The sequence below is a fragment of the Nyctereutes procyonoides genome, unplaced genomic scaffold, assembly GCF_905146905.1.
Source record: "Nyctereutes procyonoides isolate TBG_1078 unplaced genomic scaffold, NYPRO_anot_genome, whole genome shotgun sequence".
In the NCBI taxonomy this organism is placed as follows: domain Eukaryota; kingdom Metazoa; phylum Chordata; class Mammalia; order Carnivora; family Canidae; genus Nyctereutes; species Nyctereutes procyonoides.
This window is the reverse complement of record NW_026575140.1, coordinates 23,543,028-23,569,036: the sequence shown is the minus strand read 5'-3', so window position 1 is coordinate 23,569,036 and position 26,009 is coordinate 23,543,028. Positions and strand designations below refer to the sequence as shown.

Below are 26,009 nucleotides of genomic sequence, written 5' to 3'. Positions count from 1 at the left end.
CGGGACCTGGCCTCGGACAGATGTCTGTGCCCAAAGGAGAGCCTTCAACCCCGGGCGAGCGAGCACCGGCTCCCGCGGTAAGGAGCCTCCCTCCTTCCCCGTGTCGTGTCCGTAGCCTGGAGGACAAAACGCATGGCCATCTCATCTCTGAGCCTCCGACACAAGCAGGAGCTTGATCAATGCTGGTCTGCCCGGGAAGGAAGAGTTGGGGGACACCTGTGCCCAGCCACAAATGGGGGTGAGCAACCTGCCGGCCGGGCGCCAGAGCCCGAACAGGCCAGGCCTGATGCCAGGACCAGGTCCGAGGGCATAAGGAACCCCAGCTCCAGGCCTGGCACCGGGCCCAGTGAGGGCATCGGCGGGCTGCGCTGGAGACCGTGTCAGAGCCAGACTCCCCTCCCGAGACAGCGCCAACCCCGTGGCTGCCTCTACCCCCTTGCCGTGCCCTCCTCCCTCATCCCATCACACGGCACCTTCTGGGCTCTGGGAAGGGAAGCCAGGGTGACGGGGCTGGATTCACGGTGGCTGGCCCACGGCCACCTGACCCTCAGCACTCGCTGCAAGGCATGGTCTTGGCCATCACCTGGCACCTTCTGGAAGCTGGTATCACTCCTGTACGCGTGGAGGAGATCAGCTCAGAGTTTGAGAGGTTTCCCCAAGTCAGCATGAATCATGGTCTCTAGAGAGAAAGCATGTCCGCTTCCCACGGGCTCTGCGCTGGGAGAAGCCCATCTCCCACTGGCTCTTAACTGGGGGTGACTGCCACATGGAGCCCAAGCACGGCCCTTCCTGGGGAGCCATGGCCCCGGGAGGTCACGCTTCTGTGTGACTCAGCTCCCCCCCCCCCCCCGGCAAGACTCTGGCACCACTGACCTCACGTGTGGGCCCGAAGTCCCTAAGCTCAGGCCTGACATGGGCGACTCTTCCACACACATACACGTGCCAGTGGCCCAGCCTGATGGTGCCACACCCCAGGGTGGGTGGTGGTGCACCTGCCGGCAGGACGACCTCCCCACCCAGAGTGGTCCCAGAGGCTCCAGCTCCGGACCCCAGGGGACCCTCCTCCTCCTCGTCCTCTAATGGTTAGAGGCGGGGTGGCTGAGCCTCCCACCTGCCTGCTGGCCTGGCCCCAGGGCACTGCTTCCCAGCCCTGGAGCAGCCAGTGTGCCACGGCCCATCCCTGAGAGGGGCAGACTGTCCTCAATGACTCCTCAGCTGACGAGTGGTCACTGTTGGTGGGGACCCCTTCCCCAGGTGCCGGGGCTCCCGGGAGCCCTGGAGGAGCTGCTTCTGCTACACCCTGCCCAGCCTCTCGGCCACAGCCCTGGTGCACAGGGGCCTTTGGGTGGGTCCCCATGTCCCCCTGACCTTCTGCTCAAAGCGCCCCACACGGTGTTCTCCTGGCCCTGCAAGGCCGGTGGCCGTCACCATGCGGCGAGGTCCTGAGGCTGAGACAGCCCGAACACAGATGGACAGACAAGGCCCAGCTGGATGGCCTGGCCCGGGGAGGAGAGGTGCTCTTGCTGACGGGGCCTTCTCAGCATGCCCAGAACCACACAGCAGCGGAGCTTGGCTCTGGGGGAATGCCACAGCTCTTCCCAGAATGTTCCTTGTGGTGGTTTGGTTTGCAGCAATGGCCATTCCATCCAGCGATAACTTGCGTGCTGTACAACTGCCCCATTTACGGTCCCCAGTGGTTTCCAGCGTCTTCATGCTCGTGCCTGCACTGCACTCCCCAGGCCCCCCTGGCCCTTTCTCATCAGTTACTCCTCCCCACGGCCCGAAGCACCCCAGGGACCCCCGCCTCCCTGTCAGGCAGTGGGCCTGCTCTGGACTTCCCGCCCAGATGATTCTTTGGGGACTGAGTTTTTCAACGGAATTGAAGTTCACATAACAAGCCAGAAACGCAGTCGGGCAGTGAGCGCGCTCACCAGGCTGTGCAACAAGTATTAGCGTCTGTTTCCAGGACGTTTCTGTCACCCAGAGGGAGGCCCATCTCCCTCCCACCCTGCCCCAGCGTGGGGGCTTCTGAACAACCACGTGGTGTTGACGAGGCGCCTGCCATGGTCACAGGGCCCAAGTGCGTGTGGCTCCCGCACATCCCACACTGTGGCACCCCCCACCCAGGACCTGGGTACGCGGCTGGCAAGTGAGCAGGTGCTGTCCACAGGGGCCTTTGGACACATTCGTGCACGAGTCCAGGAAGGCCCGGTCCGTGGGTGTGCAGGGCACTCCTGCCCATGAGCTGGGATGCTGAAAAAGGAGTATGTCGTGCGGGCTGAGAATGGAGCCACGGAGAGGGTCAGGTGAGGGGACCCAGGGGCTCCTGGACTTGGGGGGGGCGCCGTGGACAGACGACGGGCAGGCCTGTTGGCGTCTGCAGCCCCATGAGGGCCCGCACCCCAGCGCCTTCCAGTAAGAGGCTGACCCGTGGGCATGTTCACGAGCAAAACGAGCGAACTGGACCTAGGAGAGCAGCTAGCCAGCCGGTCGCACACACGGGGCGTGCCAAAGGGTGCGAGGGGCACGTCAGGCACCCTCAGACCTGTGGCTCTGGGGAGGGATGGCCAGGCCCTGGGCCTGGAAGAAGTTTCTCGGCCTCACAGGGGCCTCAGGGGCTTCCCACAAAGACTCTCACTGCAGGCGGCTGGGGCCACGGCAAGTGAGCTCAGGGAAGACCACTGGAAGGGGCCAGGACGACCTGAAGCCCAGCATCGAGGGTCTGGCTCAGGGCCCAGCGCTATTAGGCTGAACGAGGGGGGCTTAGGGCAGGCGCACACCCCCGCCAGGCCCCTCCCCAGGAAGGCGGGACGTCCTCTGCTGCCCACTAGCGACACGTCTCCCTGTTCCCAACAGTTACTGGTGTCAATCAGGTGTGGGTGGATGTGGAGCCCAAATGGCTCTGAACTGAGAGACGGGTGGCACAGCGTGGCCACTAGAGACACTGCCACGGACGGTCGCTGAGGAGGCGTGGTTAGAGCTTTCAGAGCGACAGCCAAGTGCAGGTGGCTGGATTAGACGAGGTGGCGCCTGGGATGGAGTTGCAGGAAAACATGCATGAGATTTCATGTTGGTTAAAGCAGCGAGTCTGAGGGCTCCTACAGCAGCAGCGAGAGCGTGCGTTCGTGATGCAGCCCCCCTTGCAGGACTCGGCTGAAATCCCCCCGTGTCGGGCTAGCGGGTCGTTGTTTGGAGCCCCAGCAACACATGTGTAAACACGTGGGTGCCACCCCCCCCCCAGTCCTCCGTCCCCACTGGACACGTGGCTGGACCACAGCAGCCTCCCCCGTGGGGGGCGCATCCAAAAGGCCCATCAAGGGACGCCAGAGTGGCTCCATTGGTGAAGCATCTGCCCTCAGCTCAGGTTGTGATCCCGGGGTCCCAGGATGGAATCCCGCATCGGGCTCCCCCGCTCAGCGGGGAACCTGCTTCTCCCTCTCCCGCTCCCTCTGCTCCTGTGCGTGTGCACCTGCTCTCCGAAATAAATAAAATGTTCGAAATAAAAATAAAAAGCCCATCAAGACTGATGCTCCCTTCCATTTCTGGCCAAACCCCTGTAAACAAAGTCAGCACACCCCCAGCCCCCTTCCCCACCCTCGCCTTCTCCGGGTGAGGCAGGTCTGCTGCTGGAGCAGGGGTTCTGCCGGACACAGCACGTCTGGGCAGCATCTACGCCTCGCTTGTGGGGCCTGGCCCGTTGGCCGGCGAGAGCCTGGTCACTACCTGCAGACCGTCCGTGAGCGCCCGGCGTCAAGCCCAGCCACTCTGCGGCGGGTCCTCCAGGCCAGCACAGTGGGGCGTGGTCCTGCGAGCCCAGGAACAGGGCCTCAGCCCCCACCCCCAGGGGACCCTCCCGTGGTGGGCAGGCTGCCGGAGAGGAGGGCGTGCTGCACCGCTGGCCCCACTCACATGCCACCCCTGCAGGGGCCACTGTTTGGCTTCCATGTATTCGCTTGGTAAAAATACCACAAACGTTAATTCACCAACATCGTACGTGTATTTACATACATACATTCACACATAGAGAGAAAGACTGTGCTGTGCCAACCCTAAAATAAAATTGAATCAAGAAGAGTGCATTTAATAGAGAAGAAAGCCTCCCGGCGCGTCACGAGGGCTGATTCTGTGGGAGACTCTCAGGGCCGGCCGGGCAGTCAGGCCCCCTGGGTGAGTGAGTGGAGGGGTGAAGCCCCAGGTGCCTGAGCCCCCTGCCCCCACACCCCCACAGGGGCCCAGCGGGCAGGCGGGGAGGGGGCGGCGCCCCACGGCTCCCTCTGACAGGGGCCACCACCTCGGGCTACTGGAGACAGGGTGACAGAGGATGCCGGGTGACCTGTCCCAGTCCATCCCCCACCCAGTTCCACCCTTGCAACCTGTACTGGACCGGTCCCCACCGCCACCCCGTCCTCCCAGAACCTGGGACTGTGACCTTACTGGGTCCAGATGGGCCACACTGGACATCCTGGCTGCCCCAGAGTATCTGACTCTGCGGGGCTGGGCCCAGAGACCTGCATTCCCGCTGCTCCGGTGACGCTGCCGGCGGGCCGGGGACCTCTGAGAACCACTGCGCCACACGCCGGAGCCCCCAGACTATGCCCCCTCCCTGACCGCGGCCCACTCCCCCTCCGCCCGCAGTGGTTCTGCATCCAGCCCCCCTTCCCAGGTGGCCCCCTCCTCCCGGGTGCATGAGTCGGACCCCACAGCCAGCCGGCTGCCCACTCTCACTCTGGACTGAGGCCATCCTGCCCCCAGGCAGTACCCCAGACCCAGAGCAGGGGGTGCGTGTAACCCTGTGACGGGCTCCCCAGCTCTGGGGTCTCCAGCCTTGCCGGACTCCCCACCACCCAATTCAGAATGTGTCTTTCCTCACAGTCCTCTGTTGCTTGTTACTCTGTGAGGGCAGGTCTCTTGGAAAGGAGGGGCCCAGGGTTCTATGTCAGGTTGCCGTAGGATGTGGCTGCGAGGCCCCTGCTGGCACCAGTGCTGGTGACCGAGGGGCTGAAGGGGCCTTGGCAGGGGCTGGGGGTGCTTGGGGGGGTCGTGCTGGGTGTCAGAGGTGGGCCACGGGGGCCCTGCTGCAGGGGCGCACCCCTCACCAGTCTGGCGGCCGGGGTCTTCCACACTGCAACATGACCCCTGCCTCGTTTCCACACCCCGGACAGATGGGGACACTGAGGCACAGAGGTCTGGCCTGATGATCTAGTTCTCCTCCAGCTCAGAAAGGTGTCAGGAGTCTCGATAAGTGACTCAGGCTGCCACCGCCATCCGAACGCATCTGCTTTCTGAAAGCCCCTGTAGGGGGTGAACAGCCTCCCCCAGAATTCACATCCATCCAGAACCTCCGAATGTGACCTTATCTGGAAATGGCATCTTTGCAGATGTGCTTCGTTCAGATGAGGTCGCTGTGAATGGGAGGGACCCCAATCCCATGACTGGTGTCCTTATAAGCCGGACAGAGATGCACAGTGAAGGCCCTGTGAAGATGGAGATGGAGGGATTGGGCCGAGAGGGGCCCTGGGGGTGTGGCTGGAAGCGGGACAAGACACGCATGCATCTCGGGCCACGTGAGGGCCTGCCTTTCACAGGGGGAGGCACACTTTGGGCACACTGAAGGTCCATTGAACGAAGGTCCAAACAGATGTCCCTTCTCCCTTGTGACCCCACAAGGTCCCAGGGTGGCCCACGGGGCTTCAGGCCTCGGGGCTGAGGATGCCTCCATGGTACCCAGGCACCTGCCCAACACCACATCTGCCCCTCCCGCCAGGGCCACTGGCCAAGGGGCCTCCATGTTTCCCGAGAGGCGACCCAGGAGAGGTCACACTGGCCGTGGCGTCCAGATACTGTGACTGCCACTCGCTCCCTGTCTCTTACACCAACCACCCGTGGTTCACCCTTTTACAGCTCGGGGCAGAGCTGGGCGGTCATCACCACTGACTCTTGAACATCTCCAGCTCCAAAACCCCGGCCCCATCAGCAGTCACCCCCGCCCCCGGCAGCCACCATCTGCCTCTGATTCTGGCCCCTTCCTGTGATCAGGGTCCTGTGACATCCCCACACCCATGTCTGAGGGTCACCACGCTGCGACGTGGCCAGGGCTTTCCGGGCCGCACACACTCCCCAGCCTGCTGCGGGTTTGGGGACCACCTCCCCCCGCAACCAGGTAGTGCCCGACCTGTCCACCCCCACCCTGCATGGGGCCCAGGGAAGGACTTGGAAGAAAAGCTGGCAGCTCAGGGCCAGAACAATTATTAACGCAAAATCCTTCCTTCCCCAGGCGGCGAGCTGGTGCCGTGAGCCCTGTTTCTACGTTACTGAACCTGCCCGAGAGCAGTGGGTCAGTCAACTAAGGGACACGCTGACAGCCGTCACGAGGGAAGGCTGCGCTCGCTCTACAGAAAGCCCACTGGCGCTCCGAGCCAGGGCGGCCCTCAGGGACGCCTGTGTGTGCCGGGCCCCCCCACCCATCCCTCTGGTGCGCCGTCTGCTGGGACCCCTGAGCCCAGCCCTGGGCCCCCCCCATGGTCCATGCGGCCCCACGCAGGGAGGGGACAGCAGGCTGCCCCAGGACTGGCAGCAGAGACAAGGACACCGGCAATGGGGGTCCGCGTGGCTAAGGAGGGGCCTGATGTCACTGAACAGGAGCATATCCTGTGTGCCCACCAGGTGCCCCGGTTCGAGGTCTTGCCCGCATCCCACATGCGGCTGTGTCCCCGGCCTCAGAGGGCAGTGGCGGGAACCCGCAGGCCACAGCGGGAATAGCACGCTCTTCCACGGGGAGGCTCAGAGGCCTCTTGCCTGCACAGGCGCTAGTGCACCAAATGAAGGGGCACCCCCGGCAAGGCACCCCGGGGAGGCGGTTGGCGGCTCTGAGACTGCGTGTGACAAAGCTGCGCTCTAGCAGCCACCCAGGGGCACCACAGATGTCCCTTCCCGTCTGGAAAATGCAGCTTTTGTCTTTCTTAAGCCCGGGAGGCTTGCAGCCTCAGAGGACATGTGTCAAAGTGAAGGGCCACGTTGTGTCCCCCAATTGACACACTGGGACTCCTAACCCCGGTACCAGTTGGCATGACCACTGATGGAGTTAAGATGTGGCTGTCAGGGTGGCCCCCAGGCAGCGGAGACCAGGGCCCAGACACACCCAGGACAGAGGCCTCTGGAGGGTCCAGGCTGCCCACACGCCCCCTCGGACGTCCAGCCCAGGGTGAGCAGTTCTGGTTGGCTGCCCACCCTCTGCCCCCTGCAGCACCTGGGGACGCGGCCCCAGTTGACACAGGGTGTGCTGTTTCCTCCACAAACAAGCCCCTTACTGGCACCATCACTTCCTCCTCAGCAAGCTCTGGTCCCCGAGTCACCCTCGGGCCTTTGGTTTGAGCCAGTCCCGCTGGCCTGGTGGCTCCGAGACGCTGAGGCCAAACCCAGTTCCAAGAGCGAAGGAAGAGAGCCCTTCCACCACCCCAGCAGGCCAGAGCCCGACCCGACCTCCGTACGGAGCATGGGGAAGGCCCACTCGGAGCCAGCTGCTCCTGCAGACACGGTCGTGACAGCTCCCCCTTGTTAGGGCGGGACCCCCACCCCTGCTGGGGTGCAGCCCGCTCCCACCCCCTCTGAGCCAGTACCCGGAGCACCCCCCAGCCTGTCTCTCTGAACCCAAGCCTCCCCAAGCCCTGCAGCCCAGCACCCGTCAGCGGAGGCTCCAAGTAGGAACGGGCATCGTTCGTACAGAAGGGGAAACAAAGGCCCAGGGGACACAGAGCCAGCTTCTGAGTCTGATCTGCCCACAGCTGGCCTGCTCTGCACATCTGCCCACAAGGTGCCGTCCTGCAGCCCGGGTGTGCTCAGGGCCTCCTGAGCAGGACCACCTACCTGCCAGTGACCCACCCCGGCCCCCCGCTGCCCCCACCTGCCCTCGCCTGCCCCTTCAGATCCACGACGGTAAACAGAGGCTGCAGCTTTTGCAAACCCACATGACTTCTCCCCATGAGCCCACTCTCTGATACACTGTAAGGAGGTGGACCCTTTCTGGGCTGGGCTGGGCAGAAGCAGGGTCAGGGCTGGTGCAGGGGAGAAGAGGAGAGGGGAGGGAGATGCTGGCAGGGAGAGCACGTGAGAGCAGCCACAGCACCACCTGGGAGCTGGCCAGAAATGCAGGTTCTCAGGCCCCGTCAACCTGCACGATCACAGGAACCCAGCTCAGAAAAGGCCACACGGAGCCTCCAGCATGCTGCCTGACACCAGGACTCCACCCTCTGTCCTTCAGGGGTGCCAGAAAGGTGGGCTCTCCTTGGAAGGACACCAGAGCCTGGCCAGAGAGCCCTGGATGTGCCCTTACAGGCCTGGGCTTGAGGCCTTCCAGATCCTTGGGCTGATCACCAGGCCCCGTGGGCCCCAGCCTCGCGGCCGTGGAACAGAGGCCACACAGGCCATGCTGCCGGCACGTGCCCAGCACACAGGACGCCCGGGGGACCCACAGCTGGGTTCCCCCTCTGGCCTGGCTGGCAGCACCGCCCGTCAGTGGAGAAGGTCCTGGTCCATCCCCCAGACCCTGATCTAAGGGGGCAAGCCCCTGGCAGGGCCCATGGGGCATGAGGCACAGGGCTGACCCCTACTCCAGGGGGCAGGCGGGGAGAGGGCATCAGAGAGAGCTGCCTCAGTCAGAGCAGACTGGGAGGCCCTGGTGACCCTAGGGTGGAGGACGGCCCCGGAACATCCCTGGTGGCATAACCCCGAGGCTGCTTTATTTCAGGAACCACAGGAGAGCTGTGCAGAGGGTGGCCCTGGAAACCACATCAGCAGTGGGGCAGAGGCTGCTCCCACGCCCCTCCAGGGCAGGCAGCACTGAGCAATCCCGCATTCTTCAGGGGGTCCTCCTCTCAGCCGCCCCAAGCAGCCGTGGTCAGCGGACAAGCTGAGAGCTGCGTGCTGCCCCTGGGTGTGCTGCCACATGTGCAGAAGCACGCAGGGAGCCCCGGCCAAGTCTGATGGTCCTAAATGCACCGCGCACGGCGCACATGCCCATCAGAGGGCCCCCCACCCACCCACCTGTGCCCAACCCTCCCCATCACGGGGACGCACCAGCTGGAGGAGGAGCAGCCTACAGTGAGGTCCTGGGGGGTCTGTGAGAGCTAGCCCCGCCCCCTGAGAGGGCATGGGAGGAGCCAGTACCAGGGTGGGGGACCCCAAAGCTCATCGGCTGAGGCAAACAAGACAAAACGCCTATGGGGTTATGTGGTCAAGGCCTTGTCAGCTGAGCTTCATCAGTGCCTGGGATGGGGTCTGGGCAGGGGTGCAGCAGGGGGTGCGGCAGGAGCCCTGGGTGGGGGCCGTCCCTGGAGATAAGCCCTCAGGTTAGCTCCAGAGCCACACCTTCCTCTGGAGGCCCCTCCTTCCCCAGGGAGGGAGCTGTCTTCCCAAGGCCCGCCAGCCCTCGGCCCTCGGCCAGGTGCTCTGTCCAGGGGGGCTGCTTGTGGGACAGTCCCAGAGCCTGGGGGCTCATTTCAGAGCCGGGTGCCTGGCCCAGAGCCCCTGGCGCACACCCCGTGGGAAACATTGCCACTGGCTTTCTGCTGCTTGTCCTAGGCCCCAGCCGAGAAGCCCAGCAGACAGGCTGGAGGCTCTCAGGTGCATCCTCAGCTCCAGGCTGCCTCTCCCGGCCTCCGTCAGCCTCCCAGAGTCGCGGGTCTGGGCCTCGACGCTCCAGCGCCAGCACCCTGCCAACAGCCGGTGCTCACAGAGTGCCCAGCACCCACCCTCAAGGTGCCCCAGTGGCACATGAGGGCTGGACCCCAGCATCTGCACAGGGTGTGGGTGATGGGCAGTGCACTCAGCTTGTCCTGACAGGTGAGGATGCCAACGCCAGAGACGGGAAGACCTCAGCTCTGAGTCACCCCCACAGCCAGCCGTCCTGGAGTGCCACGACTGTCAGACCTCATGCAGGTGCTGCGGACACGGGAGAGAGCACAACCCAGCTCTTGCCCCTAGGAGGCTCAGAGAGCAAGATGGGCCTTCACCACCATGCTGCACATCCCCAGGCTAGCACCAGGTCAGCGAGGGCTTCCTGGAGGAGGCAGACTGGGACCTGGGATCTGAAGGACCAGGAGGAGAGCAGTAAAGGTGAGTCGGGGAGACTGGGACATGTGAGGTCTTGGGTGGGAATGAGGTCACAGAGCACCCAAGGACATGAGCAGAGAAAGAGGATGGGGCAGGAGCTGGATCCCAGAGTCCGGGCTCCTCCCGAGACCAGCAAGAGGCCTCCAAAGGGGCCTGGGCAGGTGGGGACTGGCACCCACAGCTGCTGTGGGTGCACAGGCCAGGGACAGAGGGGACACAGGTGGCCCGGTGGAGAACTAACCCTCCCGGACGGGCCCACTTGGGCGGCCGCGGCGCCTGTCACCTGTCACAGCCCCAGCAGCAGAGGCAGCATCGCACGGCCACCCGAGCTGGTCCACAGGAGGACTGTGGGGTTTGGTGGTGGGATGTTTAAGCCCTTGTCAAGCCAGACAGGAACTCAAACAGAGCCAAAGAGTGAGAGGAAAGCCCTAGTGGTGGTGATTTCAATGAGGTTTTCTATGGGAGCCAGAGCCGGGGAAATGGGAGGGGGGGGCAAGTTTCTGCAGAGCCTGAGTCCCGCCTGTCTCTGGAAAGCATGTGTCATCTGGTCAGAATGACAAAGACATCCCTTGGAGCAGCCTGCAAAGCCAGGGAACATTCTAGATCAAGCCACAACAGCTGGCTTCTCTTCCTCCCGCCAGATCCTTCCCTACCCCCATTCTTTTCCTGTTAAAAAATCCTCAAAGAAAGAAAGAGAAAAAAAAAAATCTAACGAAGGACATGTTGCCCTGCGCACTGACGGGGTCAAGCAAGGCTGACTCACAAAGGCGACCAGACACCAACGGGGTCGCGGAGGTGCCATCACAGAGGGACAGCCAGCCGCCAGCACTCCACGCCCGTCCAGAAACGGCCCTCGCCTGACACAGAGGCTGTGCCCAGAGGATGGGGGCTGTGCCAATGTCCTGGGGTGGCAGGAATAGGCCGCCACACCCCTGGGGGTGGGAGCGACAGACCCGTGTTCTCTCTCACCAGAATCGCGGCCGGGGCCCCCTGCCTAGTCCCCAGCCCCGGTGCTGCCGTCATCGTCTGCGCTCCTTGGCTTGCAGACGCTCACCCCGGGCCCTGCCTCTGCCTTCTCAGGACACTGGTCACTACATGTAGGGCTCACGTCATCCAGGATGACCTCATCTCAACATCCTCAGTCACATCGCAGTTCCCTCGCTCCGAAGAAAGGCACGACCGGAGGGTCCGCTGCACGGGTCCCCTGAGGCCCGCCCTTCGAGACCCTCCATCCCGGGCCAGATGCTCCCAGGAAGCAGTCCTGCACCTGCCCCCCACCCCGCAGCGCCCGGCTCCCAGGAACACTCCATCTGGGGCAGGTCAGGCCCCCGTGAGCCTCAGTCTACCCAACTGTGGAGCGGGTATAGCAAGGGTCCCGCAGGAGGGCTCTCTCTGGAGCGCCAGGAGCTGGGTGTAGACCGCACACAGCCACTTGTTAGCGGCTGCTTTGTGGGTTTCGTTGTTCAGCAGCGTTATCGAGCTACAGTTCGTGTACTCTGACAGCCTCCGGCTCCAAGGGTACAGGTCGGTGGTTTCTAGCGTACTTGGAGCTGTGCAGCCATCACCATAAGCTAATTTTATAACATCGCCCTTACGAGAAAGCTCACGCCCGTCAGCGCTCACTCACGGCTCCTGCCGCCCCCGGCTCCTGCACCTGCTCGTCTGCCTTGTGTTTTGGTTGCTGTGTCGAAAGAACCTCTCTCAGGCGGAAGCCGAGGACCCAAAGTCTGGGGCTGTGGTGCCACTGTGCGGGGTCCCCACCTGCTCTCCGGCCGCACCCGGGCCGCCTCCCACCTGGCATCATGGAGCTCCTCTTGGAGCACAGAGAAACTCTTTGCTACAAAAACAGACAAAACTCCAGAAAACCACCGTCTTAGAACAGCAAAGAAGATAGAAGGAGGCTCACACTCTCACCCCAGACACAGAAGCACCCCCCACCCCACCCACAGCACTGCTCAATCACTGTAGCTCACCGGCCACCCCCCACCACAGAGAACAGGCCTGGTGTGCCCATCGACCACGTGCTGGCACCAGGGACTCAAAGCACGAGGCAGGTCCTGCCCTGAGGAGGACCTGATGGGGACGGCTGGGGTGCACAGAACCACAGCGCGGTGGGTACCACCAATGCCCTGGGGCAGGGGGACAGGGTATCCCTGAGCTGGAGGTAATGAGGGGCTGGCCAGGCGGTGAGTTCCAGGAGGAAGGGACAGCAAGTGCAAAGGCCCAGGGGCAGGGGAACGAGCAATGTGAAGCACATCAGAAAACAAGGAGGTGAGGTGGGGGGGCAGCAGGATCTGCCTCGTAGGGAGACAGTGGGTGATGGAGATCATCCTAAAGACCGGCTACGACAGCTGGACATACACACACACTTCTAAATATACAAAAGCAAGAGGAGTCCTTTTAAAACCTTTTTTTTTTTCAGGTGTAGAGAATGAATGTGAATTTCCACTTCCACCTGTTTGCCCACCCATCCAACGTCCCACAGGTAACTACTCTTAATTCTGGCGGACTCTCGCCCGGCGCACGGTCTGCGGACTTAAAGGCATTCACGTCTTATTTTTGAAACCCAAACGGCGCCATATGCTACATATTCTTTTCCCATTGGTTGTGTTGCATCTAATGTGCCACGGACAGGTGTGCATACGAGTTCACTGAGGTTTCCCTCATCCCTTTCGGCGCCTGCATGACATCGCGCCGCTCGGCCGGGCAGCAGCCCCCACGCGCGCACACTCATCACAAACTTCGGACGCAGATGTTCGCACACCGCGCCCTGCTCTGCCTCTTGCCGTTTTGGTGGTGGTTTTTTTTTTTTTTTTTCCAACCTAACGCTGTATCTGGGAGATTGTTCCACACCAGCAAACACAGAGCTCTCTTCTCTTGTTCTTTTTAATGGATTTTTCCCCCCGAAATAAACTGTGCCTGCTCCTGCTGATGAACATGGAGGTTGTTTTTGGTTTTGTTTTTACAAATCACGATCCGACGATATCCCCGCACATTTGAATCTCGACACACATATCTGTCTTCAAGGACACGCTCCAGAAGCACAGCTGCAGTTTCCATACATCTGCTCTAATTTGGTGACTGTCATTTTTTTAAAAAGCCCTTCCCAAGCTGACAGGTAAAACACAGCGTGATTCCATTGTTGTTTTAATTTGCATTCTGGTTATGAAGAGGGAGGCTGGGTTTCTCCTGTTAAGGTGGAGGAGTTTTTTTTTTTTTTTAAAGATTTTATTTATTTATCCATGAAAGACACACAGAGAGAGAGGCAGAGACACAGGCAGAGGGAGAAGCAGGCTCCATGCAGGGAGCCTGATTGCAGGACTTGATCCCGGGTCTCCAGGATCAGGCCCTGGGCCCAAAGCGGCCCTAAACCGCTGAGCCACCTGGGTGCCCCAAGGTGGAGGAGTTTATAGAGAAACAGAGAGGCCGCTCCTGCCATCCCCATCTCACAGGTGAGAACACTGAGGCTCCCGCAGCAAGTCCCCCCGGGGCATGGCAGGTGCGTTTGCCACCCACAGCCCAGCCCAGCCAGAATGCCCGCAGGCCCCAGCCTTCCTGTTGGGGGGCTTGGGGGTGTGCATCCTGGTTGCCATGGCAACCCACAGGCTCCTCTCCTCAGGCACCCGCTTCTCTTAAGGAGCTGATTTTCCAACATCATTCTGCCCTTCCCGCCTCGCCGCCCCTCCCGGCCCCAGTCTATGTTTAGACTGAGCGCCCCCTCTTCTCCTCCCTCACCCCACACCCAAGCCCCCGCACACCAGGAATAGCAGGCGAACCGCCACCCTGCGAGTAGCCTACATACCCATTGAGCAAGTGGAAAGATGGCTAATTTGAGTGCTGCGCTTCCACCCGCGGGCGAGCGCACAGGCCACCTCTGCCTGTGACTATGTGTGCACCGGGATGGGGCCAGGGCAGGGGGCGGGGCACCAGTGTGGGCAGGGGGTGGGGAGCCTGGGGGCCAGGGGGCCAGAAGATGGGGGGCCTAAGGGGTGGGAGGGCACAGGACAGGACGGGGGCAGGGCACCAGTGTGGGCCGGGAGGTGGGAGGCCCAGGGGGTGAGAAGCATAGAGGGTGAGGGGCCAAGGATGGGGGGCCAGGCACAGGCATATCCTGGGTGTACGAAGAGCTAAGTCACGTGGTGGGTGCTGTCCTTCTCAGCAGCCTCCCCCCACGGAACACACATTTACCTAAGAAGCAGCTCCTGCCCCTGCCTTCTGTGGTTTGCCTACTTAACACCCTGCCCAAAACCTGATCTTTGAAATAACACTCAGGCATGTTCCGTGAGTAAAGGAACCCATGTGGCCATGATGCCTGGACTGGGCCCAGGACCACTGGCCTCCACGGGTTGGAGAGGAAAGGCGCCTGCCCCCTCCAGGAACCTCGGCACGGCACGGGCCGGTTCTGGGGCCACGTCAACAGGGCAGCAGAAGGGACCATGCATTGGAGGTTACCACCAGGGGCCCTGGTGCAAGTGATAAACGGGACCTGGTGGTCACTCCGCCCTCCCGGGGCCTGCTGTCCCTGCCTCCAGTGGAGGCAGGATCTCCAGGCCCTGACATGCCACTGTCTGATGGAGCAGAGCAAGGGGCCGTGCCATGTGGCCCATCAAACATGCTATGACCCCATCCACTCAGGGCCCTGAGTGCCCGGGCCTACCAGGTCCCCCCTGGGGCAGCGGGTGATGGTGGGACTTGCATCCCTCACCAACATGACCTAGTCACCATTGTGGGATGATGAAGGGGATGCCAAGGGACAGGAGAGGTAGAGGGCTGGCAGCTGCACACCTGTCCCACGGAAGCCAAGGTGCCAAGCCTGCAGCCATCAGACCACGTTTACATGACACAGCTGCCGAAGTTGGGAATTTCAAAGATGGGAACCCCAGGCACCAAACCCCCAGAGCGGGGCCCCTGTGGGTGTGGGGTGGCAAGTACACCAGTTGCACACCCACAAAACCACCCCGATTACCACCTTGCCACCCTCTGGTGATGTTACGCAGTCTCCTGACTCAGGAAGGGCCAGGACTAATCTCTAAGGCCCCCTGACCTCTGACCAGGTGGTGCTTCTCCTGGCAAGTCCTTCCTGTCCACTCGCCAACCCCCCACCAGGCCGGGGCAGGTAGCCTCCGCCTCCCCCTCCTGCTTAGAAGCTCCCAGAGGCACGGGGCTTTTATCTCCTTTTGTATTTCTCACAGACGGTGGATCTTCATCCCAGGAACCAAGAACAAGGCTGGCGCAAGGCAGACACCAACATGGACACTCGTCAAACTGATCCATCAACATACTTTTGCTGTTTTCTGGAAACATATCCTTCTCCGAGCAGGACTGTGACCGTCCCATGGCACACAGTGTCTGGTGCACAGCAGACACTTGAGATATCAGCATGTGGAAAGGAGGATGGAACAGCATAAGCAAAGGCACGGAGGAGGACTGACAGGTGATCGCTGAGGAGGATCATGTGGCAGACGCTCGCCCGTGCTCCACCCTTGTGGATCCTGGTACCAGATACAAGACTGTTCACACAGCAGAATCAACACACTTGTTGATAGAATAAATGAAATAAAGCCAGGCCTGGCCCTCGGAGACCCCTGGTGGCAGGGATGCCAGGTGGCGGCCATGCTCTGCTCCTACCTGCACCCATGGGTCTCACCCATTGCCCTGCTTCTCCCAGGGGCTCAGTTACAGGACAAATGGAGACCAAGGCCATTTATAGGACACACCATATTTCCAGCAGCTCCCCGCCCCAGGCCTCCATCCCTGCTGCAGGGCGCCCCACATCACTCACCCCGCCAGACCCCTCCTCAGCTCCTCATCCTTTCTGCAGGAGGGACGCCAGTCGCGCTGAAGGCCTCAGCTTCTAGCAACCGGCTGCCTGAGGGACGGGCCTTGCTTGCTACTGACCTGCCGCCGCTGCCACAGAAACCTCCCCACGTCCTCGTCTCCATCCGTGGAAGGGTGGAGATGTGCAGGAGGCAGTCGGTGGCCTGGCCCCGGCAGCAGCCCCAGAAAGCCAGGGAGGTGACTGGGTTCCATGTGCAACCAGACACATAAATTGGGGGATCTAGAGAGTCTGCAGGCACAGCCCCACGGGAGGGCCAGGCCCTGCGGACGTGCCCCAGGGGTGCTGGGCGCTGCTGCTGCTCTGGCTACAGCCAACAGTGGATCCAGCCTGGCCTCCTCTTCCCCCAAACCCCCTGAGGTGTGAGGGACGCTCACACACACATGACACTTGGTCCCAGCCACCCCTGAGCCAGGCTGGAGCTGTCACCCCAGGCTGCAGACCGCCAACACCCTGCACTTCCCCCACGGTACCCGTCTGCGCACCTGTTGCTGGGGTCACTTAACAGAAAGGGACCCCGAGGCAACAATGTTCTGCAACCTGCCTGAGGGAACAGGCCAGTGTGTGGCCCAGGGGCCCACTCTTCCCCACCATGATAGAGCACCGGTCCAGGCACAAGCTTCAGCCTCAAGGCAGCCAAATCTCCTTTCTTCAGCCCCTCCCACAAGTCAAGCAAGGAGATTGGGTGCTTCTGGGCACTCAGCCTCCCCAGCCCGCCCCACCCAGCAGGTGAACATCACGGGTCCCACACCTGTCACTTAGCGACACCTCGACTGGGCCTCCTACTGGGGTGGAGGGAAGCAGGGTCTGCTCCTTGCACCCCCTGTGCCCCCTGCTGCTGTGAGGGCCCAGGGCAGACCCTCTACTGCCCCCTCCCACCGCCATCTGGGATGAGACAGCAGGTGCCAGGAGCATCCTGACGCTTCCCTGGAAGTCCTAGAAGCTGAGAGAGGCTTCTATGCCAGCGTGCAGTTCTCCAAAGGCAGAGCCTCAGGAGGTAACGTCCCAGGACACAGGGAGGATTAACTACATGTTTGTCAAGTGTCTGGAGCTCCCCAGAGACCAGACCTAGGTGTGTGAGGAGCAAGCCAGAGCTCTGCTGGGTGGTGTCTGAGGTGGCGGGAAGGGTGCAGGGGCTCTGAGGCCGGGGTCCCAGCCTGGGGGTGGAGGAGGACGGGGAGGTGCCCCCCCAGAGCCCAGTTTTGTGGTTTGCCATGGTGAGCACCTGAGGAGCTGGCCACAAAGGACCCCTTAGACACTGACCACTGAGCCACCTGGCCAGGGGCCGTACTCCATGGGGGGTGGGGTGGGGAGGCTAAGGCCTACAGGCCACGGGCATCACCCAGGCCCCAATCAGCAACACTGACTGCTCTAGACACACCTGGCAGGCCAGGCGGCATCCTCCACTTGACAGAAGGGAAGGCATGTTGGGCGGCATGTCGAGAGTACCCTGAGCAGAGGGAGCCCTCCCCCTAAGCCTCCCACACCCCAGAATGCTGGCTTTCCCTCTCTTGGGATCTGTCACTCAGGGCAAAAGGCCAGCCTCTGAGCAAGCAGCATTCTCGTGGCAAAGTCAGTGGGTCTGGGGTGGGACACCAGGAGGACTTCTCGGAGGAAGCGCAGCTGAAGCCGCTGCACCGGGAGCAGCAGAGCGGAGAGCGTGGAGCAAAGGTCAGCGGCGCCAGGGTGCTCTGCTCTTCTGTGTGTGGAGGGAGAACAGGGACAGACCCTGGAAAGACGCCTGAGGACCAGGCAGGTCCACCGCCACTGCCGGGAGGGGCACGCTTCACACTAGGGGCTGCAGAGAAAAGGGAGCAGAGACCCCAGAGGCAGCACAGCCTGAGACACTTACTGTGTGGACCTGACCCAGGGGCTCTCTGCGGGCCAGTGTCTAAACTCTCTATCTTTGGGGCTCCGAGAGGGGTGGCACCTGACCCGACACAGCAGCTGTCACCATGGAGAACTGAGGGCAGGCTTCCCGGTGCAGGGCACAGTCCATGATCCTGTCCTCGGCCCCAAGGAACCACAAGAGGGATCCGCACGGCCCTGACCAGCCTGGGGGGAGCGCACTTCTTTCTTTCTCTTCTGGGGCTTGAGGGGAGAGGCGGGCAGCAGATCAGCAGATGGAGGGGAGACTCTTAGATCAGATGTGACACCCTCCTCTTCTGCCTGCACTCAGACAGTGGGCCCAGGGCAGCAGGGCACAGCTGTGGGTCGAGTGGTGACCCCATTTGGGAAGAGGGTCCTTGGAGATAGGATTTCATTAAGGATGTTGAGACAGAAGATCATCCTGGATTATGGGGTGAGCTCTAAACGCCATCACGAGTGTCCTTAGAAGAGGGGACAGAGGAAAGGAGGCACATGGCCACAGAGTTAGGGAATGAAGGGATGTGGCCACAACCACAAACACTTGGGGAGGAGCGTGGAGAGGCAGGAAGGACCCTCCCCCGGCCATGGCAAAAGCGAGGCCCTGTCACACCTGGTTTGGGCCTCTGGCCTCCAGAATGGCAGGCTCCTAAGGCCCAGCCCACGGGGGATGGAGACACTCACGCAGCCATCAGGGGCACCAGAGGGCTGCAGCGGGCCAGCTGGGCTCAGTGCCACCGTGCCGAGCTCTTGAGGGTCACAGTCCCTTTAGCCTTCCACATTCTACAGACGGGGACGTGGGAACACAATGATGCCTGCCTCCCAGGGTCCCTGTGACAGCTGAAGGGGTGGTGGTCACCACGGGGAATGTGCATCTTGAAGTTAGCCATGGCCTTGCATCCTAGGTTTGCGTCTGTTGGCTCTGCATCCACGCTGCAGGATGGGGGTGAGGGGGGTGCCTGGCTGCCTCGGGTCAGAGGTCAACAATGAGATCCAACAACTTAGAGGGGAGGAGGGCGTCATGAGGACCAGAGTTCTAGCTGGGGACAGAACATTCTAGATAGCGAAGCCGGTGCTCTGTGAAAGTGGCCTCAGCAAAGGCAGTAGCTGTGGCCAACAGGGTGAGCAGGAGCAGGACCCAGGGCAGACAGGAGGAAGGGACAGCCGAGGGCAGGTGCCAAGCATCCATGTCCCTCCTAGCCCCTGCCTCCCGGACCCTCAGACCCCAGCCAGAGACGGGGTGGCAGGAGGGGCTGCTGAGAGCATCTGTGATGTGTGTGTCTCCCAGGGCCTCATGGGAGACTGTTCCTGGGGCGCACCAGCCCACCAACAGGGTTCTCCTGTGGTCGTCATTATGGATACAAACAGCTCAAGCAGGGCCCCCTGCCAGGGTCTGTGGCTGCTGCGTCCCATAGGCCCCTCACCAGGACCGGCCTGTGGGGCAGAAACCAAGGCCTCTGCGTGCCCCATGTGTCACCCACTGGAGCCAGCCCCTGAGAGCAAAGAGCAGGTCCCCAGACAGCCAAGCCCTGTGGGGTGCCAGCTCAGCACCCCGGGCGCCCATCCTCGGGAGGAAGGTTCCAGTGGAACACGCTGCAGAGGGCTGGGTGGACGGGCTTGCTGCCTCCCCTCCCTGCATCCAAAGAGTGAGGGGCTTGGGGCAGGGGAGGAGCAGCTGTTAGCTCAGCCTCAGTTTCCCTGTGTGCAACGTGAACCATGGCGCCCGTCTCACTGGTGTGACTGGAGTAAGGGCATGTGGCCAGCCCTGAGGCTGGACAACTCTGATGGCCTTTCCGTCCTGCCAGCAGCCTCCCCCGGAGCCACTTACTTGGGGACAGCCATCCATCCACTAGATGGCCCGGGGCCACATGCCTGTCCAGCAGCAGAGACCAGGGTGTCCCTCTGAACCACCCGTGGTGACCAGTCTCTGGCCCTGCCCTCAACCAGAATTCTAGTTCAGTCCTCCTGGTGCCCTCCGGTGGCTGCACCCAGCCATACACCTTCAGCTGCACGCCTGCATTTGCCTCATCACCTGAGAAGTGGGACGGTGACAGGTGGGCAAGTCACACACGTGAGCAGCTGGGACAGGGCCAGCTCTGGGCCCCGACGAGATGACTGTAAGCTGACCATCAGCCGGGGTGAAGGTGGGACAGGGCCCCAGGAGCACATGCCACGGGTGGACGCGGGTCTATGCGAAGCAGGTCCGGCACCTGCTGGCAGGCGTTTCCCAGGGCCATCCCTCCTGTCGTCACCACCACGCTGGGCCTTACCGGTCAGAGCGGGCTGGGAAGCGCCAGGGCTTATTTGCAGGAAGTTTAAATAAACATTTGGTAAAAATGTTTGTGATACGTATTAACTGAAAGAGCAGAGTCTGGAGAAAAGTAATGTCCGGAGAGACTACGGTTCTGAAGGGTCCTGGGAGACGCCGGGAGGTGTGGGGGTCTCCCTGCAGGCTGCCCGAACCCCATCCTGGGCGCTCCCCCCATCAGCCCCCCGGGGAGGCCAACGATGCCAGCAGCTCTGTGGACGGAGGGGCATCGGGCGCCGCGGCCTGCACCTTGCCTCCGCCGGCCCCACTGCCCCCTGGATGCCCTCAGGGCCGGACAGCAAGCCAGGGTCAGGCCCCTGGGCGGTAACAGCTTTAAGCTCTAAATTCTTTAGTGTTTCGTGAAATCAAGGGCATTGCCTCCTGTCAACCCAGCGCAGTCAGGGCTGGGACGCAGCAACCGTGCGGAATCCCACGACATGTACCGCAGGGGTCGTGGGGGAGACTCAAACCCTTCATCAGCGACGCGTGGAGACGGGAGCCTGATAAAACGGCAGCCCGACTTCACGTGCGTTCAGGGTGGAACACGTCAGGACCACAATATACACAGCCCGCGGCTCGATGGGATTGCGGGGACTGCGGGGGTTGGGGGGCACCCAGCCCGGAGTGGGGGGGTGGGAGGGGCAGCTGCTCAGGGTCCGGAGGCGGTGGCAGGAGGGCGGTTTGCAAGCTCGGGGGGGCGCCTTGTCCCTGCTCAGTTCGGGGGTGCGGCTGCCCGTCCACCCTGTGTTTCTGGAGGATGAAATCACGCACAAGAAATCACGCCACTTAGGTCATGTTCAGATTGCTCCCCAGTCGGGAGCAAACACTGTAGCCGACCTGGTGGCACGTCTACGCTATTCAGAAAGCCACCTTGAAAGCGTCCCGTCACCGGGTCTGCAGGCCGATCACACCTCACCTGCTCGTCCCCTCCGGCCCCGGCGCACATCCTGACAGCAAGGCTGGCGAGCACCGCCGGGCCGGGAGGTTGGCGCCAGACTCCGTGGGGCTGATGCTGTGGCGAGGGTCCTGTGCTCGTCCCTGCGGGCCACAGCAGAGCTGACTCGGGTCACTTCAGAGCGAGCCGAGAGGAGGCCGTCAGGCCCTTGGCTGGCAGGTGATTAGCGTCTGACCAACATTTTATTTAGGGGGAGAGCCAGCCAACCAACCCTGGCAGAGGGCATGCGCCTCACCCCAAACCCTCAGCAAGGCTCGGTGGACACAAGGCCCAGACCCAGGACTGACCGTGGGGGGGGGGCCAGGGCCCCCTTTCCCCTCGTGCCCCTCATAGGATCCTGACCCAAAATAAATACCTAGAAAGTGAGCCAGACCCCAACGTCCAATTCTACCCAAACCAGTCCCGACCCAGACCTGTTAGCTGATGGTCCCAGGAAATCAGACACGACCCTGGCAAAACCAGGCAGCAGGGAAAAAACCCAGCGGTCGTTTGGGTTTCAGGGGTGCATGGAGTCTGCGGCCAACAGAAACCACTGGCCTGCTGGTTCTCAGCATCCTCAAAGGTCGGAGGGGCACCTCCCAGGCCAGGCAAGCGTTTCCCGTGGCGCACCTCTGACGACAGGGCTGCGCCGTCCCGGTCACGACACGGGGTGGCTGTCCCGAGACAAACGGACTTGCCTGTGCCGGCCGTGGGTGGTTTTCAGTAGGTGAGCTACAGCCCGTGAGGCCACCAGGGAAACCAATTACTGGAAATGTTATTGACAAATCACATTGAGACGCGGGCACACGCCGTGCTTCTGGATGAACTCATGAAACAAGCCACGCTTGTGGCCTATGCTGCCCGTGACCCACGGGTGCTGGGTAAATGCTACTTCGCCACCCGACCCTCCCCTGGTGGATGAACGTGGATGCTCCAGACACCAGAGAACACCCGCTGGGAAACCACATTTCACAGAGGCTGGCACAGCGGCAGAAGTGATCCCTTCCCCCCAGACCTGGTCGTGAGCCCCTGGCACCCACACTGCTCTGACCCCTGGTGGGCTGGGGTGCTTTGGGGGTGAGGGGCACGTTCCCCAGATACCAGGCCTCGGTGCAGCTGCCCTGGCAGCCCGACCCCCAGAAGGCCAGTCCACCCTCGGGGCAGAGGCCTCACTCCCTCCCACAAGGATGTACTGTCATCCCCAGGTTCAGAGGGTGCACCCGGGATCGGGCGGTCAGCACAGTGCCGGCCCCAAGACGTCCATGCCCTAAGCCCTGGAGCCCGGGAGTGCCCCTCGCGCAGCAGAAGGGTCTCCACAGCTGCAGTTCAATCAGGGATCTCCAGGCGGGGACATCGTGCTAGACTATCCAGGGGGACTCCATGTCTCCACAATGTCCTTGGCAGATGGGACGGAGGCAGGAGGGTCACAGCGAGAGATGAGACAGGGCCACAGAGGTCGGAGAGCGAGCTGGGAGACCAAGCTATGCTTCTGGCCATGGGGGCAGAGGAGGGGCCACAAGCCACAGGACACGGCGTCTCCAGAAGCCAGAAAGGGCAGTGAAAGGATGTACCCTGGAGCCACCAAAGGAACCAGCCCCGCTCACAGCTGACCCAGGCTTCAGGTCTCCAGACGGACAAGGTGATGTGTTTGTTACAGCAGCGATGGGCCACGGCAGGGCCCCAGGGCACCTGGGGCTGCAGCCCTGCTGGGGATGGGGCACAAGGACACCCTCATGCCCTCTTCTGCTCCCCGCCTGGCCAGGGTTATTGGTGTCCCATTTGACAGACGGGTAAATTGAAGCTCAGAGAAGCTAGGATGGATTGCAGGAGATCAAGCGGATGCAAACGCGAACCAGGAGAATACGGGGTCCTGAGCTCTGACATCAAGCCAGGTGACCCCCAGACATGTCTCTCCAGCCTCATGTGGGCTTGTCATTTAGTGCCCAGGACGCCTGTGGGGTGGGCGCTGCCATCCCGTCTCACAGACAAGGACAGGCTCGGGGAGGAGAGGTGTGGGAGCCACGTGTCTGGGGAGTCAGCTGGTGGGAGGCTGGGGGCCCGCCTGGCAGGGTGCGGCTTCCACTCTGCGGCTGACGGCTGCAGTGGGGACGTGGGTGTGGACTGGACGCCACAGGGCGACCTGGGTGTGAGTGTCAGGCACCCCCCACTCTGCTTCCACCTCCCCGACATCCCACTGGGGCTCGTGGGCTCTGCCTTCGATGGGCAGATGTCCGTCGCCGCTCTGGGGGAAGGCCCGCGGCCCTGGAACAGGCTCCGAAAGCCCTTCTTGGAGGGATGTCACACCAACAAGAAAGCCTCCATGCCCAGGCACCAGCGCAGCTCTGTCCCCAGCTCCTCTACAGACCGGGAGCTCGAGTCACAGACAGGTGACGGCACCCACTCACTCTCCGACCTCTGCTGCCCTGGTATCTCTCACTCTGACCCTCTGGCCTCTGTCCCATGAGGACCTCGTGGAGGAGTGAGCAGAGGTCCAGGGCCTGAGCTGCCCCAACCTGGGAGGCCCAGCAAGACTTCTCCTCCAAAGCAGAGAGGGGCGGCCTAGAAGGGAGGGCAGGCAGGGACCCCAACGTCTCACCCAGCCCGCGCTGGTTGACACCTATAGTGTGCAGTGGGGCAGGGTGGGAGGACACAGTGCTGCCCTCAAGGATGTCCACAGGCCGGGAGGGGACGGGATGGAGTGGGTACCTGGCTGTTCATGGAGACAGGAGACCAAGATTTAACATGAGCTGTGCCAAGTGCTACCAGTGCGCACACGTTAGGTGGCCACCGTCACACAACCAGGACGCAGCTAGTGTCGGAGAGAATGTGGGGGAATTGGGGCCCTACTGACAGGAACAAAGGTCAGAGCAGTGCTGCAGAAAAAGCCCCGCGGCTCCTCAAGGAACCCAGCCAAGGACCACTGTGTGACCCATCCCAGAAGCACGGAGACCAGGGTCTCACAAGGGAGCCGTGCGCATGTGTCCACAGCAGCCAGAGCGCGCAAGGAACCAAGTGTCCACCGCGGGATGGGGGTGAGCAACACGAGGCCCATCCCCATGGCAGGACGCCCCTCGGCCATAAAGGGAACAGCAAGCCTGAGGCCCACTGCAACCAGAGGGACCTCAAGGACAACATTGTGCTCAGTGAGATGCCACGGCCACAGGACATACACTGCACAGTCCCATGGACGTAAGGCCCCGGTGTCATCTGTCCATGGACACGGGACACACGCTGCACAGTCCCACGGATGTGAGGCCCTGGTGGCATCACCCGTGGACACAAAGCAGCTGATGGGCAGTGTGGCTGGGGAGGCGGGGTCAGTGCGTCAAGGGGACAGCATCCAGTTTGGGAGGATAGGCGAGCTCTGCAGACAGTGGTGGGGACAGTGGCACGTGTGTGAATATACGAAGCACCACTAACCCGGTCACTTAAGGGTGGTCCACGTGGTAAGGCACATGTTCTGTGTATTTCCCTACAACACAAGTTTCGGAAAACCTGCCACCAGAGAGAGCAGCTCACTGGAGAGAGGTCCTCCTGCGTCCACTCCCCTGCAAACCCTGAGGCAGCCCGGAGAGGACATGCACGCCTCTGGTGGCCCCGGTCCAGCCCTGCCCTGGCCTCTGCATCCCTGGAGACCCAGAGCCCTGGGCAGGCACACCAGTTGGTGGATGGTGGCCAGCACCCACCCAGAAGCCGCTCTGGACATGGGCGGGCTGGCTCAGGCCTCGGCTTTGACAGCCATGCATCTCAGCTGTGCCAGTGGTGACCACAGTCACAGGGACAGTGGGCCTGCTGGGACCTGCTCCCTCTGCAGCCACTTCACCTCATCTCCCTCGAAGAGGCACCAGCCAAGCTGCCTACTGAGCCAGTAACTAAGGAGGGGGCAGTCAGTCGGCAGGGGAGGGAGCCGGGGCCACAGGGGTGGGTGTAGACGCCACGCTCCAGAGTCACCTGCCGACCCACGGACAGGGGTTCGGGTCCAGATCCCCAAGCAGATGGCGTAGAGGATGAGGAGGTCACCTGCAGGCCTCCCCTGCCAGGCAGCCCTCAGCCTGTCAGAACCCACGGGTGGAGACAGACAGGATCCCTGTCCCAATGCTCAGGCCCTTCCCAGAACGCAGAGAACGCCGAATTCTCCATCCAGAGGCACTGTGTGTGGGTTCGAATTCCAGCTGGGCACTCAGGGGCTCCGCGACCTCAGGAAGTCACTCTCACTGTCTGGCTCTCACTCATCCGCATGGTATTTGCTGAGCATGTGCCTGGAGCCGGGTTCATGCCAGGCCCTGGAGACACAGCTTCACGCGCAGGCAGCACCTCGGCCCCCAAGGAGGAGGGAGGCTGGGCAGGTGGGAGAGACAGAGCTGGCCACGTGGCCTCGTGGAGATGGGGTGGGGACACTCAGACCCCAGAAGTGACCGCTCCGTGGCCAGGAACCACTTGCCCTTCTCCCCCACAGCCGGGCGCCCAGGATGGAGACTATGTGTCCCAGCCTCCCGGGTGGCCGAGTGGCCGCGTCACTGAGCACCGACCAATAGTGTGCACAGCGCCCGACCACCCTCTGGTCACACCTTGGAGGAGGGACCGGCCGCGATGTTATACCTGTGAGAAATAAGCATCTCTCTGGTTTAGGCCATCGTGAACTTTTTCATTACGGTTTATATTATATTTGCCACAAATTTTGCCAAGTCAACCCCTTTATGCGCGTGATCCAGCGGCACTGGGCAGGTCACACTGCTCTGTAACTGAGCCTCTTCCCCACCCCACACAGAAACCCGCCCCCGCTCATAAGGAGACCCTGGTCTGCGACACTTTGTCACGGCAGCCGGAGCCGACCGGCTCGGCAGGTGGAGGGGGGGCAGACATGCCAGGACAAGAGGAGGCTCAGCGCTCAGCTGTGAACCAGGCCTAATGGGTCCCACACGGCCTACAAGGTGGGACAGCCGGAGGAGGGAGGTTCA

At 62.2% G+C, this 26,009-nt stretch overlaps 1 protein-coding gene across 2 annotated transcripts in view; it reads right to left on the bottom strand.

Annotated features, from left to right (window-relative positions):
- The window catches only part of JPH3 (junctophilin 3), an 85,041-nt gene that overhangs the window by 10,673 nt on the left and 48,359 nt on the right, over positions 1 to 26,009 (bottom strand). The window lies entirely within an intron of this gene.